We start from the raw sequence: 9,751 nt of genomic DNA, 5'->3' as shown, positions 1-9,751 counted from the left end.
CTACTAGTGACGAGCTCCCATGGAATCGGGTCAAAGCCCAACCAATAGCCCATCTAAATATGCTAAGTGGGCCAAACATATCTTATGGCCTTTCGGCCTAGGTGGAAATCAATCAAACGAAGAAGTTGCTCTGCCGAACGCTCCGATGACTCCACATGATCATTTTTCAATCCTTTCTGACTTCATTTGTTATTTTTCATGCATTTACTAATTATTTTGAGCTATAAGACCATAAAATTGAAAAACATTTCAAATGAACTCTGAAAAGGTTGAAAGTTGGCATGGTATCATCATTTCATCCACATAGCATGTGCAAGAAAGTTGAGAGGGTTACGGCAAAAACTGGATGCACTTCGTGTACAAAACGGACAATCTCTTTCAAAGTATCAGGATTTCATACGGAAACTCGTCTGTTACAAAGGGATTTCATTTTTTAAAACTTCTTTGAACTACTGACTTTTTGTGTGTTCAAAATGCACCATTCAAAGCCACATCATCATTTTTCAATCCTTTCTGACTTCATTTGTTATTTTTCATGAATTTACTAATTATTTTGAGCTATAAGACCCTAAAATTGAAAAGCATTTCAAATGAACTCTGAAAAGGTTGAAAGTTGGCATGGTATCATCATTTCATCCACATAGCATGTGCAAGAAAGTTGAGAGGGTCCCGGCAAAAGGTGGATGCACTTCGTGAACAAAATGGACAATCTGTTTCAAAGTATCAGGAATTCATACGGAAACTCGTCTGTTACAAAGGGATTTCATTTTCTTGAACTTATTTGAATTCCTGACTTTTTGTGTGTTCAAAATGAACCACTCAAAGCAGAGACTGATTTTGAATGGTGCATATTCAACACACAAAAAGTCTGTAAAGATCGCTAACCCCAACATAAAAAATGAGCATAGATGCGCCTATAGAGAAAATTCAACCTAAATTCATAATAAATTTCTATGAATTTTAGAGAAACTCACTATGAATTTAGCTCAAATTCCCTGTATAAGGGCATCTATTTTCATTTTGAGCTCAACAAGGCAGAGAGGGACGGGCTTATAAACCGGTGTGAGCGCCCTTCGGTTGGCGAGGTGGGACTAAACTGGACCAACCCTTTAGTCCCGGTTTGTGGCACAAACCGGGACTAATCGTCATGGGCCAGGGGCGAGGCACATTGGTCCTGGTTCAAGGCGTCATGGGCCAGGGGCGAGGCGCATTGGTCCCGGTTCGTGCCTTGAACCGGGACCAAAAGGTCCAGACGAACCGGGACCAGTGGCCCACGTGGCCCGGCCGGCCCCCTGGGCTCACGAACCGGGACTAATGCACCCCATGGGTCCCGGTTCATGCCGAACTGGGACTAATGGGCTGGCCAGGCCCGAACGAAAGCCCTGTTTTCTACTAGTGGGTTGACACCTGCAACTGCTCACCGGATGCCGGCAGCGGGTAAAAACATTTAACTTCTTTTGGCTTCTTTGCTTGCTTTGGTGTATCATTGTATATCAAAGTCCCTAGGACTAAATTTCCTGGATGAAATCTGTACGCGGACATAAGCAAAAATCACAAGTAAGTGCAAAGAGAGAGAACAGAGAGGACAGAACAATTAGCAGCACAAAATTTGTTGCTCCGAGTGTGTCAGAAGCCAAAAACTGATGAAATGGCTTCCTAGAGTAGGGTGAAAACTTACGGAGTATGTTGCCGCTCTTTATAAAGATGATGGCATTAGCTACATGAAACTTTTAACTCCAGCATTAGAACATGATAAACAACTCTAAACTCTATAAGTTCATACGCTGTATAATTAGTCAATAAATGATCAAATCCATATAGTATTGTCATCCATACATGTTCCCAAGTTTTACCTAGATAACGAACATCTCATAATGTAAACAAAAGAGCCACAGGTCTAAAACTCTATGTACAACCATCATTAATATTGTAGTTATATAAATGGCATCAAAAAAATCAAAGTGCACTTGTATTTACACATGATTTCTCTTGCTCCTTGGAGCGCCTCTCAATCATATCCATTTTTGTCAAGAGACACCCACAGTAAAACGCAGAGCATAAACAAATCGAGCAAGATAGGTATGATCAGTTCTCTAGAAAACAAGAGGATATAATATACTGAAAGAAAATACTATATGCCACCGTTTCAGTTTCCAGAAAAAGACCGAACTTTGAATTTGTCCTTCCGATTGCAGCTATGAGACGAATGGCTACATCAAAATTCAGAACGCCTAAAAATTTATAGAGGGATTGCGGCAAGAATTTAATGTGCGAAAACTCCCAAGAAATTAAATGGAAAAAAATCATTAGCATTATAGTTCATTTTGGTAAATTTTGCACCTTGGAAGAATTTTTGGCCCTGTTTGGTTTCACTTTTTCAGCCAGATTCCGCTGCATGGCAGCCAAATCGTAACCAGAGAGCGAACGGTTCCGAATGTGATGTGAAGGATCAACACCTTCAAACCAGGCTAGCTACCGCTAGAGATCATGACACCTAAAAGAATAAAACAATTCCAACAGCATCCAAATCAAGCTAGCTAATAATCTCACAAAAGATGCATTCTCGAAATTAGTCTTTCGTAAGGAATCGTATATTATCCAACTTCGTTACATAGGACTTGTGCTGATGAAGCATATACCAATCTCACCTCCATTGTGAATCTGTAAACGTGCAAATGACAGTTGATGCCATCATTCCTACATATGACATCTGTGATGTAGTGCACTGGCAGAGCCCTGTGTACTCTCCTATCCTGGTCATGCTCCTTGTTGTTTCTACCACCATATCCTCAAAAGTAGATAAAATCTTATTTCTGTATGTGCTTATGTACAACAAATGCTCCTAAGCTATACAATTCAAAGAATAAGAATTTTGAGAATTCTCCGTAGGGCATATCCAAGCATTGTGCACAACAAAAGATAGTGAACTGAACACCATGTTTGCATAGGAAGCAGAACTAAATGCATGAAAAATCACAGAAATACTAAGAGAGGCATAGCAACCACATGCATAAGAATTAACCAGAACGGCTCATTGCTAAGAACCTGGGTATCTATACACACACAAAGAATCAGAAAGAGCCCTCTAGTTTACTATATAGGGCATAAATTGCATATCCAAACCTCAAATGGGTTAATTATCTCTCAGAGCTACTAAACAGTTAGACGATTCTTTGCATCAGTTATGAAGATCCATGATTAACCCTTTCTCTTTGGATAGAGGTTGTTTCACTAATGCTCTTGATCGGTTCTTTTTTCAAAGTTAGGAACAAGGTAGTACCATGACACAAACTAAAAGGAAACACACCATCATTACCACGAAAAATATGACGTACCACCAGAAATTGATCATTGGATTATCGAAACATACCATTCCCCCTTGATGGGTGTTCAGAGGCGTGCACATAAGAGAATACCACCAACATGACCAACCTCGCCGATTCCAACACCAAACAGCTTACTCAACCCGTACTTTGTCTTCTGAAAGATGACAACTTCTTGGACACAATACAAACATATAAGGATGTTTACAAAAAGTGGTCATAATCAACTCTAATTCAGAACTTGTACATTTTGAATATATAAGTGTTGATAATCTCTTGTAATTCAGAGCTAGATACAGTAGTATTCTATTCTGAAATTGCACATGAAGTTGCACACAGCCTGCACATTGCACATATAAATAGCACACACAGATTTCAGCATCCATTGCACTACAAATATCACACACCGTGGCCTGCCACACTATTATTTGCTGCACAAATTTCACTAATCACACATTAGCCTGTTGCATTACTACTTGCTGAAGCCACCAAGAATACTGTGTTGGCTTAAACCCTGTCTCCCTCGCCGTTCTCTGAATTTAGTCATTTTTCAGATAAGTGTCGCTAGACACATTCAGTTTCGTCAGTAGCCAGTCGTTTTTCCATTAGCAGTTTTTCCTCGCCAATTGGTTGCGTTTTGTGCGCCTTGGCTTAGTCGTAGTAGGCCCAACACGAAGCTCGGATCATGGGGATGGACGTGGTCAATAGTGGAGCACGTTGCTCAGGCACGATCGTGTACTCTTGATGAATAAAAAGGGTAAAACAGAAAAGCTGCAGATGTAGAGCGCAACACACAAAAACTCCAGTGTCCCTGCGTGTTCTTCCTCTCTGAATTCTCTCTCTCTCTCTCATGATCGAGCTAGAGTTTAGGGAGGCATACTGAAGGCACAATCAATAAGAACATCACAAAATCGTAAAAGAGAGCTTCGCCTCCTGAATTTTTAATTAAAAAGAATTAGGGATTACAGATTGATCAATTATAAAATATCACAAACTGAATATGTCACAAAGGGGATTGCGAATTAGACTACATATCCAGTCCATCGACCAAACGGAAACTAAAATTAATTTCCCCCTAAATTTAAGCAGTGCTAAAATCCCTAATAAAATCAGTGCATTTCGACTTCAGAAATGACATTAAAATTGAACAATTATGAATTGAGTAAGAAAAGAAGACAACTCCACGCACGTAGACGTACCTGGTAGCAGGTGACGTTCTGGAAGCAGCGGAGCTCCTGCGTGAAATCAGGGAGGCCGATGTGGTGTGGTGGAAGATCCGGTTGAAGGTTGAGGCGTCGTCCTTGAGGGTAGGGTTTGGGGCGTCTCCGTCCGTCCATGGCTGCTGCCGGGCCGGGTCGGACCTCCATGGCCGACCTCCCTCGAGGACGGACGCGGACCAGGTCGACGATGGTGCCTGATGCCGCCGTGGATCTGGGCGCTCCCTCTCCCTTCCCTTCCCTTCCCTTCCCTTCCCTTGCCTTCCCTTCCCTTGGGATTCCCTTGGGAGAGGAACAGAAGGTTGATGGCGGCGGCGCAGGGGGGCGAGGAGATCGCCGGCGGCGGGGTTGGATTGGGGTGCGGCGGCGGCGGCTGCGACTGGAGACGAGAGACGAGGTAGGGCTAGCGAGGGATTGGTTGTGTCGCGACGGTAAAACCAGCGGAGGAGAGGTGGTGGACAGAACGAAAAAAACTTACGAAAAAAACCGAACGATAGTTGTTGAGGATATAATCATTGGAGTCACCCGCCCAGGAGGGGCCGGGTTACGTCATGATGGTCATCACGTGAAGCCCAGTACCAAACTTGAAGACGGTGGGTCAATAATGGGCTTAAGACCCGGAGATGGCTTAAGGGATAACCGCCGTTATGGTGAAACTTGTAGTGTAAGGCAAGAATAGTTAGGAGTCCGAGCCAGACACTGTTATGAGCCGGCCGGGACTCTGAGAGCCACTGGGCGTCAACCTCTCTATATAAAGGGACGACCCGGCGGCGGTTTAGGGACAAGTAAGGGCAAAATCGATAACCAGGCAGGACGGTTTAGCTCCTGGTCGTCGAAACCCTAATCAATACCACCTCAACTGGACGTAGGTTTTTACCTTCACCATAAGGGGCCGAACCAGTATAACCCTCGTGTTCCTTGTCCCGTTTAACCCCTTTAAGCTTCCTAGCTGCGATGGCTCCATGACTAAGTCCTTGCACGAGGACATCTGCCGTGACAATTCCACGACAGTTGGCGCCCACCGTGGGGCCAGCGCACGGTGGATTTGAGTTCTTGAAGGGCAGCTTCGAAGGGCTCAAGGGATACGCTGTGGGCCAGATGACCAAGAGTCGTCACGGCAAGCTCTACATTGATGATGCAAACTGGGGCCCCGACGCCGGCTCAGTCGAGTACGGGTACCGGGTCCCCTTCGGCGGAATTCATGTCTTCATTGGCAAGATTGGTGAGCCGGGCCCTGAGCCGGATCTCTGCGCCGATCTCATCGAGACGGCTTAGCGTGCACGACCCGCCCGGGCTCTACCTGCCTTGAAGCATGCTTTCGTGGGATGTGTCCATGGAGGACTCTCTAAAGGATCTGGATCTGGTGATGAGACGGCCGCCGGCTCTGACGGCGAGTCGTTTACGGATGAGTCAAACTCGTTGTATCAACTTCAAGATGGCAGGCTCAGGGGTTGTTCCGATGGAGACAGCGTTCCAGACCCCTTTGAGCCGCCGAGCCGGGTTGGGATCTTCATGGCCGGCGCACAACCTGTTCAAAGCCCCGCCGCCGGGTCAGGAAGCCCTGTGCCCTCGCCGGCTCAGGTGCTGATGGATCTCACAGACAAGATGACGGTCTTGTTGACCGCTACGGTTGCCCCGGCGGATCAAGTTCAGCATGACACGGAGGTGGCACAGTTAAAGTTTGATCTAGCAAAAGCCAAGGAGGATCTGGCGGCGGAGGGGATCAGGATGGCTGCAGAGAGGGCGGCTCTCGACGCCCAGACTCAGCTGATCCAGGCACAATCTTTCCGGCTCATGATGGATCAAAACGCGTCCAATGAGGTCATGAGAAGGAGGCATCAAAAGGCCCAATCTCGACTCCCTCCGGTTTACGATCCTCGAAACCTCTTCAACACGCCTGGGGCAGGGCCTAGTAACCCGCCAGAGGTCATAGTGCCCGGGGCTGGAACGCCAATTCAGCCCCAAGTGATGGGACCTCCCCGGGTGAACCCTGCCCCGCCTCAGTACGTGCCAATACCACCGGGTCATTATGCCAACCCGTTGGAAAACATGGTCGCCGTGACGGCGCGGCTGGCGGCTCTCCCAATTGATGGTGACTCTCCGACGGCGGTTGAAACCCGCCGGGTCAGGGAACTCCTTCAGACGGCTCTGGCGCAACAAGAGGCATATTCTTATAGCCGGGACAGGATCCATTCAACCCCTCGTCCAGGCCGGAGCCCGAGTTATAGCAGACACATGGTCTCAGCAACCAGCTCAAGTAATGTCCGACGCCATGACTTGCCTCCTGGCCATGGCCCGGCTCATAACGGAGCCTTTCACGCGGTAGACCAAGACAGAGCACGGCAAGAGGCGGACCAGGTGCCTCAGTTGACGGCTTACCAGTCACCCCCGGCTTATCCGACGGCTTCCGTCGACGTGGGTATACCTACGAGGACTGGAGGTGTCCCTTGTCTGGTGCCGGCTCTCCGCAATGAACGTCTGTCCAAGGATTTCAAAGGGCCTAGGAAGTTGCCTAATTACACAGCTGACTTACAACCCGGAGCCTGGATCGAGAGTTACGAGATGGCCATGGAGTTGCTGGAGGTCAGCGAAGCGGCAATGGCCAAGTACTTCACCATGATGTTAGATGGGACTGGCCGCACTTGGTTGAAAGGGCTGCCACCGAATTCTATCGGGTCTTGGGCTGAGCTAAAAGCCCGGTTCATCCAAAACTTCAAAGATACCTGTAGGCAGTCTATGTCAATTGTGGACTTGACTAACTGTAAACAGCAGGAGGGTGAGTCTACAACCCATTGGGTTCGCCGGGTCAAAGAGATAATACATTCATCTGATAAGATGGATGCCGGCTCTGCAGTCTTAATGTTGGAGCAGAATTGTCATTTCCTGCCCCTGAAGATGAAACTCGGGCGGCTCAAGCGTGATTGCAATGATATGGGTACGCTGATGGCGGCTCTCGTCAAGTACGCCGACTCTGATAGTACCAAGGACCCCGCGTCAGATGATGAAAGGACAGGGAAGGGAAAGAAGAACGACAATGGCAAGGGTCCTCAGCATAACCCGGCGAACCAAGGAGGTAGCAAGCGTAAGGCTAATGGCAGCATAGAGTTTGTGGCCAACGCCAGCTCACAGGGCAACAACCAACGCCGTAAGGGGAGGCCACCTCCCCGAGCCGGCGGGTCAGGCCCGACGCTTGAGCAGTTGTTGAATGAACCTTGTCCAAGGCACGGCTCTAGAGAGAAGCCAGCTACTCATCTATGGAAAGATTGCGCAATCATGAAGGCCTTTAAGAATTCCAATGCCTTTAATGGCAACAATGGCTCGGGCGGCGGCTCAGGCGCCGGCGGCTTTCATGGCCCGGGCGGCGGCTCAAATTCCAATCCTCAGAATGTTCAAGGGGGCTTTAATCAGCAGTCCGGCCAGGGTCATCAACAGCAGCAGGGGGGATACCAGACCAATCCAAAATAGCTCAATGGTGGACAGTATAATGTGTTTACCACCAGTCTGTGTAAGCGAGATCAGAAGCTTCATAAGAGGGCTGTGAATGCTGTTGAGCCGGCGGTTCCACGCTATTTAAGATGGTCTGAGCAGCCTATTGTGTGGAGTCGGGAAGATCACCCTCCCCGGGTTGATAATCCGGGTCACCTGGCCCTGGTGGTGGCTCCTCAGGTGGGAGGATATAAGTTCACTAAGGTGCTCATGGATGGAGGCAGCAGCATCAACATCCTCTATTATGAGACCTTCCGTCGTATGGGGTTGATTGATAAGAACCTCAGCCAGTCCAATACTGTTTTCCACGGTGTGGTGCCTGGTAAGTCGGCATATCCAGTTGGTAAGATCGAGCTGGAAGTGGCCTTTGGAGATGAGTACAACTACAGGGCGGAAAAATTGACCTTTGAGGTGGTCAAGATAAGAAGTCCGTATCATGCTATATTTGGGCGGCCGGCTTACGCCAAATTCATGGCACGGCCGTGTTACGTATATTTACAGCTCAAGATGCTGGGTCACAGTGGGACCATTACGGTTCATGGCAGCCGAAAGATAGCCTTGGAGTGTGAGGAAGGTGACGCGGCTTATGCAAAATCTGTTTGTGCAACAGAGGAGTTGAAGTTTTACAAGGACAATGTTGACCCGACAGATATGACATCTTTGAAAAAGCCGACTACGGAGCATGAGCCGGCGATGAAATTCAAGTCAGCTGATGAGACTAAACTTGTTGACTTCGTTCCAGGTGACTCACCTCAGCAGTTTAGTATCAATGCCAATCTGGATCCGAAATAGGAAAGCGCGCTCATCGAGTTCATCCGTGAGAACAGGGACATTTTTGCATGGAAACCTTCTGACATGCCAGGTGTACCTAGGGAACTCGCTGAGCACACTCTCAATATTGATCCAAAATTTAAGCCGGTCAGGCAATTCCTTCGGCGGTTTAATGAGGAGAGGCGGAAGGCCATTGGTGAGGAGGTGGCCCGGCTCTTGGCGGCCGGGTTTATTGTCGAAGTCTTTCATCCAGAATGGTTAGCTAACCCGGTACTCGTGCTCAAGAAGAATGGCACCTGGCAGATGTGTGTGGACTACACGGACTTAAACAAGGCTTGTCCGGCTGATCCTTTTGCTCTCCCCCGTATTGATCAAATCATTGATGCTACGGCGGGTTATGAGCGCTTAAGTTTTTTGGATGCTTATTCTGGATACCATCAGATTAAAATGGCAGTTAAGGACCAGGAGAAGACGGCGTTCATCACTCCCTTTGGAGCCTTCTGTTATGTGTCTATGCCTTTTGGACTCAAGAGTGCACAGGCGACTTATCAGCGTTGTGTGCATAATTGTCTTCATAACCAGATTGGGCGCAATGTTCATGCCTATGTGGATGATATCGTGGTTAAGTCCAGGGAGAAGGAGACCCTGGTAGATGACCTTAGAGAAACCTTTGATAATCTCCGGGTTTACAAGATGATGCTTAACCCGGCCAAGTGTGTTTTTGGTGTTCCCGCAGGCAAGCTCTTGGGTTTCCTGGTGTCTAACAGAGGCATTGAAGCTAACCCGGAAAAAATCAAGGCAATCACCTCTCTGGCTAAGCCGGCGTGTATAAACGACGTCCAGCGTCTGGCAGGCCGCATCGCTGCTTTGAGCCGGTTTATAAGCCGTTTGGGTGAAAAGGCCATGCCACTGTACCAGTTGATGAAGAAAACTGATGACTTTATCTGGAATGAT

General features: G+C 47.7%; 1 long non-coding RNA gene across 1 annotated transcript; it reads right to left on the bottom strand.

Moving 5' to 3' along the window:
* Positions 1–473: 473 nt before the first annotated feature.
* On the bottom strand, positions 474–4,992 carry LOC120963118 (uncharacterized). Its single transcript, XR_005755091.3, has 3 exons — positions 4,523–4,992; positions 3,371–3,494; positions 474–2,847 (listed from the first exon to the last, which is right to left on the bottom strand). It is a non-coding gene; the product is annotated as an uncharacterized lncRNA (long non-coding RNA).
* Between the last annotated feature and the right edge of the window lie 4,759 nt (positions 4,993–9,751).

The sequence above is a fragment of the Aegilops tauschii genome, chromosome 1 (assembly GCF_002575655.3).
Source record: "Aegilops tauschii subsp. strangulata cultivar AL8/78 chromosome 1, Aet v6.0, whole genome shotgun sequence".
In the NCBI taxonomy this organism is placed as follows: domain Eukaryota; kingdom Viridiplantae; phylum Streptophyta; class Magnoliopsida; order Poales; family Poaceae; genus Aegilops; species Aegilops tauschii.
Note: the sequence above shows the minus strand (reverse complement) of the source record. Positions and strands in the feature narration are given on the sequence as shown.